Source organism: Formica exsecta, unplaced genomic scaffold (genome assembly GCF_003651465.1).
Source record: "Formica exsecta isolate Colony F162 unplaced genomic scaffold, ASM365146v1 scaffold35, whole genome shotgun sequence".
NCBI lineage: Eukaryota > Metazoa > Arthropoda > Insecta > Hymenoptera > Formicidae > Formica > Formica exsecta.
Genome location: NW_021850752.1, coordinates 611705 through 622499, shown reverse-complemented (window position 1 = coordinate 622499; position 10795 = coordinate 611705). Strand labels below are relative to the sequence as shown.

Sequence of the window (10795 nt, the reverse complement as noted above, 5' to 3'; positions counted from 1 at the left end):
TATATACGCACGTGGGGGCTCCTGTTTTTTATTTTTTTTTTTTTTTTTTTTTTTATTAAATCCAAAAATTTGCTACGTTTCTAATCTTCCCTATGTCACTCAAGATAAGTGAAAGAATAAAAAAAGAATTTCCATTATTCAATATTCAATATATAAAATAAGAAAACTATAATTAGCTGACAGTTATAAAACGTTTAGTCAAATAATTATAAAGAATATCCGAACCATTCATTCAATTAAAAGACCGGCTGCAAATTTATCGAAATTGAAATAAACGCGTAACTAACACTCGCTGTACCTTGACATTAAGCTGAAAGGTTTAAAATCATCCACCTTTCATTCACTACACGTAATCGTTAACATCTATCGGAAAATGAAGAGGAATAAGATACGCGCTTGGATGACTAATTTTCGGTTTCAGTTTGTCAGAATTTGAAGCTGACGAGGGGACGCGAAGCGCGTAGGTGGGCGTTGTAAAAGGGGAGGGGGGGCGCGCGTTTCTACGTACATTTCTCTCTTCCTCCCACGCGCTCTCGTCCTACCGAATCCTCCGCGTTCACCCGCTTGCTCCCCCGCGTTCACCCGCTTGCTCCCCCGCGTTCACCCGCTTGCTCCCCCGCGTTCACCCGCTTGCTCCCCCGCGTTCACCCGCTTGCTCCCCCGCGTTCACCCGCTTGCTCCCCCGCGTTCACCCGCTTGCTCCCCCGCGTTCACCCGCTTGCTCCCCCGCGTTCACCCGCTTGCTCCCCCGCGTTCACCCGCTTGCTCCCCCGCGTTCACCCGCTTGCTCCCCCGCGTTCACCCGCTTGCTCCCCCGCGTTCACCCGCTTGCTCCCCCGCGTTCACCCGCTTGCTCCCCCGCGTTCACCCGCTTGCTCCCCCGCGTTCACCCGCTTGCTCCCCCGCGTTCACCCGCTTGCTCCCCCGCGTTCACCCGCTTGCTCCCCCGCGTTCACCCGCTTGCTCCCCCGCGTTCACCCGCTTGCTCCCCCGCGTTCACCCGCTTGCTCCCCCGCGTTCACCCGCTTGCTCCCCCGCGTTCACCCGCTTGCTCCCCCGCGTTCACCCGCTTGCTCCCCCGCGTTCACCCGCTTGCTCCCCCGCGTTCCTCTTCCGTCCTCTTTCCGCGCGCGATAGACGCCTATCCCTCTCTCTCTCCCTCATCTTTCGTCATCCTGTTGTGCTCCCGTGTCTCTATCTCCACCCGCGCTCGTAACGCACGGTCACCGACGGATTCACCGCGCGAGGGATGGAGCGAGCTTGCTGGCGGTTGTGGACGTAGGGGTGGATTGCACGGGCGGCGAGTAATGATATTTCGCGCCCATTATGAAATATTCGAAATGATTTGCCGGGATTGTGCATTTTGATTTGACGTTCATCCGCGTAACCTAGAGCTGCTCGTGCGCGGGCGAGACCGCGTATACACGCGCGTTTTGTACGTAGATACGACAGAGGGATGACGATCACGGAGTGTGTCCAATCGGCCGACGTGATCGTTCGTGCGCGTCAACACTTTCGTCGCAACGAGATTTTTCGCCGGGAAGAACGATTCACAGCGTGACCCTTCGCGCTGCAACTTCGATATCGGAATGCTCTCTGCGCGATTCGCCCTTCGCTGTAATTTTCGATGACGCTGGCGTTATCATCTCTCGATGCTTTCTATAAACAAAATTAGATTCTGAATCGCAGAATGTACAAACGATAGATATGACATACGTGTGGTATATATGAAAATATGAATCGCGTAAAGTTTTGCAAGCTGTGATTTCGAAAACTATTAAAAAGAAACCGCAATAATAATTTTGTCGTTTGATTAATTTGATATATCCATAAATGAATGAAATGAATATTTTCTCTCTCATTCTCTATATATGTATCTACTAAATCATTTTACACCAACAATACAAATTTTAATTATTATTTTATCATTTATTAGAAAGAAATGAAGGAAAATTAGTAATGTAAATTTATATATAATTTTATCTCTATGAAAATACTGTACTATAGTTGTGTTATAAAATACTCAAATTTAGTAAACTTTAAATAATTTTTATATGGATGATCTTTAAATAATTTATCTTATCTTTTGATCGAAATTGTCGAAAAATTACACGAAAAATATATACATTTTCACACACATACACGCACAATCTATTCTATATTTATTCTTAAAATCTCGAATAAGTACAGCTTTCGATACTTCTAATTTCCATTGTTTCCCTTTGCAATTACATTAATTATATTAATTATATTAGAGAAATACATAGAGAGAGAGAGAGAGAGAGCAAAGTGTGTGTGTGTGTGTGTGTGTGTGTGTGTGTGTGTGTGTGTGTGTGTGTGTGTGTGTATGTGTGTGCACCTCCTACGTGTGTGTACGCGTACGTACGCGCGCGTGTACGTTTCCAAGTTAATTACAGCATAATTGCGGTCGACATTTTGTTGTTTGTCGCAGTTGTCGACCGCGGGCCCGCCGCCGAAAGCGGATCGCTTTCAACCCTTTTCGCGCCGCGAATTCTTGCGATATCGCGCGCGCTTTTCCTCGCCGGCCCGATATTCCCGTCCCCGAAGCCGCGCCGCGGTCGCGACCGTTATTTTTGCGGCTCGAATCCGCGTTTCGCCATTCGTCTCGGTCGATTAGTCCAGCGCAACTTGCAGTTGCGCAACCATTTAATCTGTTCGCCAAGATATTTGAAATCGAACATTAAAAAAGGCTGCAATATGAATCGGAGTAATCTTTTTCAGAATTTTTTTAGGTCAATTCAAATTCGTCAAAGAATTCGTCGAATTAATTCCCATACATTTTATGTATTTTGGAATAATAGAAAAAAATGTCATAAAGACTTGATCAACACTATGAGAAATATGTATTTATCATCTTGGTGCTCTTTTCCAAAGTTGTACGTCGTTTACCTTTAATGAGCTTATCTCGAAAAGAGGGCATTTGTCTCTCGGGAGGGAAATAATAGTTCTTGCTCTCTTGAAACTTGATGGCACTCGTATCGTCGAGCGAGGCGCAACTTTGGAATCGTGAGACGAAAACACGCGCGAAACGCGATCGCGGAAAGGAGCAATGCGGTAGCGTTGAGAGGGGGCGAGGAGGGTGGATGGGGTAAAGACAGAGGGGCGGAAGCGCGCGCGGAGATGTGGACGAGGCACAAAAGCGCGAGATATTCAACCCTATCGGTGCGTATATAGCCACGGCGGGGGCGGCAGCTCTCCCAACCCCCATAAATTGATGCCAATGTACCTACGCGGCCCCGGCGCGTTATACGTCTGAATATTACGCACACTCGGCCCCCGCCCCCCGCTCCTCCCGTTCGACCGGGGGCGGACGGCGGCGAGGGGGGCAATGCGAGGGGTAGCAGAAGGATTGGGGGAAGGAAGGGGCGGAAGGGGGTGATGGCGTAGGGAGGCGGCGGCGTACCTACACGAGCCGCACCACCACGCCTCGGTTATGCCGTATAGAACACAATTAAGTAAATGAGCACGGGTTGCGCTCGCTATAGATACTCTCTATTATGTGTATTGATCTCTAGCGCGGACTCCAGTTACACGTAATACGTGTTTTGTCGTTTGTGCGTTCGTACGTGGCGGCCGAGCGTATGCATGCGAGCGCGTGCAAGTGCACGGAATAGATATGGCGACGAGGGAGAGGGTCAGAGAGAGAGAGAGAGAGAGAGAAAGATGATGAAGGGACGGTGGATAGGGAGAATGAGAAAGGAAGGAGGAGAGAGAGAGATAGGGACAGGTGCCCGGATGCGAGAGCTTTGCCCCGGTGATATTCCCGAGTCGAATCCCTCGCTAATGAAAAGTCTACGAAGTAGGACGAGCCACGAAACGAAGGAGCGCGTGGACGGCTCCATCGGTTTAATGATTTAATCATCATTTAGTAGGAAAAAGCCGGACGCGAGCCGGTGAAATTTTTTTAAAGCGCACCCGGGGAGTCGGCCATTCGATAGGGATTCGGCATCATAAGGCAACATCTGGTGGACATCTCGAGCAAAGCCCGAATGAAGGGATTACGCATTTCGAAAATGTACACTTCGAACTGAAAATGGTCAAACGTGTCTTGCGGATATTTTCAAATTTGTACAAAATATTGAAGATGTGGGGAATGTATAATTTCGCTCTCGATTATGCACATCTAAGTAAAGTTTGCGATATATCATCAATATAATTGCTCTGCCACTGACACTTTTTTTGTATATGAATGAAAGATAAAAATTCTTTTCAAATAGAGTTCCATTCGAATGGTAATTGGATCCTCCGAATCATCTCATTCACAATTGTTAGTAATGTATTATTCAAGCTAATTAGCTAATTGGGATACATTCTCGTTTGCTATCGTGATTTTTATGCATCGCGTATCGCCGCGGTATGAGTGACACTTCCTTTATCGTCCAGGCCTGTCATTCGATGCTCCTGAGAAGATGTCTCTCGCGTACGTTAACCCTAGTCAAGTGCCCGCAGTCAAGTGCATTTAAAAACATACGCGCCTCTTATGAACGTAAAGTAAATACGACTCATTGTGTACACGGTAAAAGTTATAACCAATTTGACGTTCATCCGCGTAACCTAGAGCTGCTCGTGCGCGGGCGAGACCGCGTATACACGCGCGTTTTGTACGTAGATACGACAGAGGGATGACGATCACGGAGTGTGTCCAATCGGCCGACGTGATCGTTCGTGCGCGTCAACACTTTCGTCGCAACGAGATTTTTCGCCGGGAAGAACGATTCACAGCGTGACCCTTCGCGCTGCAACTTCGATATCGGAATGCTCTCTGCGCGATTCGCCCTTCGCTGTAATTTTCGATGACGCTGGCGTTATCATCTCTCGATGCTTTCTATAAACAAAATTAGATTCTGAATCGCAGAATGTACAAACGATAGATATGACATACGTGTGGTATATATGAAAATATGAATCGCGTAAAGTTTTGCAAGCTGTGATTTCGAAAACTATTAAAAAGAAACCGCAATAATAATTTTGTCGTTTGATTAATTTGATATATCCATAAATGAATGAAATGAATATTTTCTCTCTCATTCTCTATATATGTATCTACTAAATCATTTTACACCAACAATACAAATTTTAATTATTATTTTATCATTTATTAGAAAGAAATGAAGGAAAATTAGTAATGTAAATTTATATATAATTTTATCTCTATGAAAATACTGTACTATAGTTGTGTTATAAAATACTCAAATTTAGTAAACTTTAAATAATTTTTATATGGATGATCTTTAAATAATTTATCTTATCTTTTGATCGAAATTGTCGAAAAATTACACGAAAAATATATACATTTTCACACACATACACGCACAATCTATTCTATATTTATTCTTAAAATCTCGAATAAGTACAGCTTTCGATACTTCTAATTTCCATTGTTTCCCTTTGCAATTACATTAATTATATTAATTATATTAGAGAAATACATAGAGAGAGAGAGAGAGAGAGCAAAGCATTGCGACCCACTATCTAGCATTAATGCGCGTATTAATGATATATTTAATAGCTAATGATAACGCTATGTATATTTAATAACGTAATAAACATCACGTATACAATCGCGATATGATTATATTGTAACACCCAAGTCGTAACCATAATTTAAACCGTAATTTCGACCGGAAGCGACGCACGCTCATGGCCGCTCTCGGAAGCGTTGAACCCGCTAATCATCCTCGCTCTCGATTGAAATATTAACATTTTGTCGCCTTTCTTATAAAGAAAAATGTATTTTAATATTTTTTCATGCCAGAAATGCCATCCAAAAGAACTTTTCGAAAATAATAATAATAATGAATCGATTTCTTTCTGGCTTAATTTTTAAATATTATATGCTATAAAAAAAAAAACGTTAAATTTATTATAATTTTTATATTTATTGTTCTTTATTTTTGTGTAATTTTTATAATTCTTACGTCCTTTTATGTTCTTTCGCCTATTATAAGAGAGCAGTAGATGTCACAACCGTAACGTCCAGATGCTTATATTTATGTAGATACTTAACGCACTGACAGCACAGAAAATACACGAAGCAATGACGTACGACCGTGAAATCATACTTTCCAAATGAGCCTCTTATTACGAATTTCTCTATCGTCTTTATTTGCCGCGGAATACACGCCAATGGCTCAGCAAATTCATGCTATTTGTCGGAGAAATTCTCTCCGTTCCATTTTCTGCGGTTTAACATGTAAACCACTGCACTTTGTTTACTTTCCAAGAGAGAACATGTCAGTCTCGTCTTCCTGTCCCATCAGTATAAGAATAAGGAAGGATGAGAATAAAAATAAGGAAGGATATTTCATTATTCAATGTTCGATGTAACTAACTGTAATACTTGCAATTAAATAATTCTAATCATGCATGTTTTAATTATATCAGGTGATTGCATAAGTTCGTGCTCGATTTAAATATAAATGAGAGAGAGAGAGAAAGAGAGAGAGAGAGAGAGAGAAAGAGACGGCGTAGAGAGGTGGCCAGGTAGACGCCATAGTTATTTATTTTCCCGCGGCTGATTATAATATTACGCAAGCCGGCGGTATACGCTCGCGTAATGCGGATGCAAATGCGACAGAGACGAGTTATACCGAGTCGACTCGGCGAAATCTTGGGGCCCGGAGCCGTATTTTATTCATACGCCGCGCGCGATGCCCCGGCTAGCTGTCTGCTCCGCGTTTACGGATATTTATACATCACGTGTACCTGCGTGTGCATTATTGAATAGACGATACGTGTCATCGTCTAATATTTGTAAGAAAAAAATATATATATTTTTTACGATGACATCGTACGATTAATCGTTCATTCGATCATCGCGATGCAGCTTGGATGAAAATCTCGAGAGTTATGTATGCATAATATAATATACTGTATTTGTAAAATTTGTGTTTTCTTGTTAAAAAATATACGGATTAAAATTTTTGTGTTCAATATTTAAGGCACACATGTGTTAATTTATTTATTAAATATATTATGTTAATTGAACTCTGATATTAAATTATTAAAACATCGTGAAAAAAGTGTAAAAATAATATAATGCACATATTTTTAATTTTACACGATATATATATTCAGTATTATTAATGACAGGATTTATCTGTTAAAATTTGTAGAAAGAAATGTTGATTTTATCCTACAATAGGAGTAAGATCGACTACAGACCGTCAATAAAATTTTTCCAAGTTAATTTTATCATTAAAAATATGTTGATTTTACGCAAAATTTATTTCAATATTACTATGAAGTTTGCGTTCATTTTGTGTTGAAATATTAACACAATGTTAATGTCACCATTTAATATCGATATTAAATTAAATTAACATAAGAAATTAATTAAATTAAATTAAATTAAATTAACATAAAAAATTAATTAATTTAAATTAAATTAACATAAAAAATTGTATGGACATACGATATATATGTCAAATTTAATAATTACCAGATTTTTCAACAATGTATCATTATTATCATATCGCGTGCACGTGGATGCGTATTTTGGCTCTGCATTCATGTTTAGGGAACGTTAAAAAGATATTCTAGTCGCGAAATGCGCGCACATGGTAAGCGATCTTTAATCCAACGAATAAACACATTATTCTTATGCTACTTGCATTACTTACGATTGCATTCGGTCGTGCACCGCTTATTCCTGCCGCGTATATGCATTCCGAGCGCGGATGCACGTACACGCACGCACGCACGTAGGCAGCCACGCAACGTACGCACTGCCGTGCGCGCAAGATGCGTTTATGTAACGCGTGTACAGAGCAAAGACACGTAAACGCGCGGCGACACGGACGAGGGAGCCCCTCCGCGCTGTGTGTTTCGCATAACGACATATTATTTATATAAGCGACGTTGTCTCGACAAATCGTTCTACTCTCGCAAATTACTCGGAATATAGACGGGCGTAAGTAATAGCTATCCAGCGCGCAGGAACGCAACTCGCGGCGAAATTTCGCATGGTATTTTCAGCAAATTCATGCAGATTTCAATGTAACTCGGTATCCGCTAAATTAGAGAGACTCCACAACAATAAATAGCAAACGTATATTTGCGTCCAAATAGAAGACTAAAATAAATAAACAAACATAAGAAAGATGAGAACATTAAAAGAGGGAGGGAGGGCGGGAGGGATGGTTGGTTTAAATTCTCTTCCGTCACCGCAAACATGCATATAACGCAGCCAGGCGGTGCGTGTAAACGTGTAAACGCCGGACGGTGCCAACCGCTAAATACAAAAATCTCCAACCACCTGTGAAGCCGCCCGGCGTCGCTGATGTATACATGTTGTGTGTGTGTGTGTGTGTGTGTGTGTGTGTGTGTGTGTGTGTATGTGTGGAAAAATGTGTGTGTGTGTCATGGAAAATAAAATTAATGCTGCCGATTTAATTTCGCACGAAAGATTTAAAAATATCCTTGTGTCAACGCGACATTGCTTTTCAAAGTATTCTTATCATTCCATCTCTCGGCATACAATCCGTCGTTTGCATCTGCCATTTTGGTAAAATATCTAGAGAGTGTCGGGAATAAAATTTATCCGAAACACGCAGCTCGCCGCAATGTACAAGGAAAGGAAGGATGTAAAAATATTCCGATTACATTGCTAAACTCTTTTAAAGCACACAGGTAACAAAAAAAAACTCGGCAGGGAGAGAGAGAGAGAGAGAGAGAGAGAGAACGGAAGAGAGACGGATAGGTAGATAGATAGATAGACAGATAGAGTCGACGCGGCGGTTTATTATGTTCCGGGTGGGAACCCACGAGAACAATATACTCGGGATATACACGTAAGTGGTGTAAAATGACGGGGCCAGAAAATTCGAAAATAACGGAGAAATGCAAATCTAGAAAGACACCGAATCCAATTTGGCGACGATGCAATTAAGATGCGGAAAACAAATGGACGCAAGTAACGATCGCGTATAAAAAATAAAGTGGTGAATTTTATTATAGGAAGGAGGAGGACACATGGGGGAGGGGGAGAAAGAGAGAGAAAATGAGAGAAAAGTTTATTTAGCGAGAACGAGAAAGAAGAGGGATAGGGAGGAAGAAGGATGGAAAGCAGCGCGAAACGCGCGGACGGGGCGAGCGCGTTTTAAGCGTCGTCGATCAATTAAATCCTTAATAAAAGGACTTCGTAACCAGATTTCGCTTACGAGATAATAATGCGCATTACGGCAGCTCTCGGATGCGTGAGACGACTCGCACGCACGTACGTACGCATTCACGCACATGACATACACACGGTATAAACACACGTAAACGCGCGCGGCGCGAACGCTTCGCTCGCCTTCCATCGCGTCTGTATACATAGGGTGTCCCGGCCGGAAGCGCGCGCGGCCTCGCGCCGGCGTAACGTTATTTTCTAATTTCCCATTCATGGGCTACCGTTTAGTTTCGATTTGCCGCTTCGTTACGACGCCCGGAGATTTACACGGTCAGATAGGATTGTTGCACGCCGTCACTTTCCCCTCCGCCTCCTCCCCTCCACCTTTTCCTCCTCCTCCTCCTCCTCCTCCTCCTCCTCCTCACCGCCTCGTTTTATATAACCATCTTTCGTCACCGCGAACGCGATCTCCCTCCAGATATCTCGCTCCGCGATAATCTTTTCTTTCTGCTTCTTTTTTTCTGCGTTTCTTTCCCCGCCCGGTTCGTCCGCCGGTCTTTCCTGGAAGATAATGCTCGGCCGCGTACTTTGCATTTCAAATGCGAGAGAGCCGGACGGACCGGAGGATCGATCGCGAATCGCGAGCGTACCGACTAACAACGCTAAAAGGGAATAATTTCAACCGGCGATGCCGGCCGATTAGGCTAGTAGGTGCAGCGCGGGTAGCAGATTGCACTTTGTGTTGCAACGCGCGTTGAATCCTAAGACGAAGGCCGTGATCTTACAGTTAATTAATTTGCTAATGAGACTGAGACATTTCTATCTTTTTTTTTTTCTTTTTCTTTTGCGCTTTTTATCTCTCGAATAGAAAAGATATTTCTTCTTCCTTCGTGAGAAAATATAAATGATTGTTGTACTAAATTTATTATAATGGAACTCGCTTTCCTCGGATATTTAATCTTTAACATCGGCGACTGACTCTTTTCGGCGGAGAATTTTCTAGATCCAGCCCTGGTATAATTTAAAGTGCGGCGCTCGCTCGCTAATTTAAAATAACGAGCCGCGGAAATCTGCGCATTGTCGTCGTCTACGATTCGACGACGGACGCAGCAGCGTTCGCATTTTTCACGAGGACAAACCTCCGGCGTGTCCCTCGCGAAGTGGACCGAAGTCTCTGTCGCCATCTGTTGAAGGTAAACGATTTTTATTGGTGCTCGATAAGGGAAACGAGAGAGAAACTTTATATCGCGTCTCCGGCGACCACGAAACGGACGAAGGGAAGGGAAGACGGGGATTATACAGGGTGCGCTTAAAGGGAGAAAAAAAAATTTTATTATAAATGAATCGATCACATTTGTAAAACTACATGACTGACGCAAAGCTGGTTTTGAGACAAAACAGAAAAGGCTGTCGAGAAATACCCTTGTTACCTCCATGGCATTTTTATAAGGGAATCATGAATAGCCGTTCTTTGGGGGGGGAGCAAGGTAGGGAAAAATGGAGAAAAAGGTCGAGAGCGTGGTACGCCGTGCCCAACGAGTAATAAGTTAGTAATAATATTTTCACAATATCTCTCCTGGATTGGATGTTATTTCATTATATTTTATTGCCTCTTACTATTACTCTTGCCGGTGCGGAAACCTCCCTCCCTTCCCCCTCCCT

The 10795-nt window shown here is 42.8% G+C and overlaps 1 protein-coding gene across 4 annotated transcripts in view; it reads left to right on the top strand.

The window, feature by feature from the left end:
* The window catches only part of LOC115238570 (protein bric-a-brac 1-like), a 453053-nt gene that overhangs the window by 83937 nt on the left and 358321 nt on the right, over positions 1–10795 (top strand). The window lies entirely within an intron of this gene.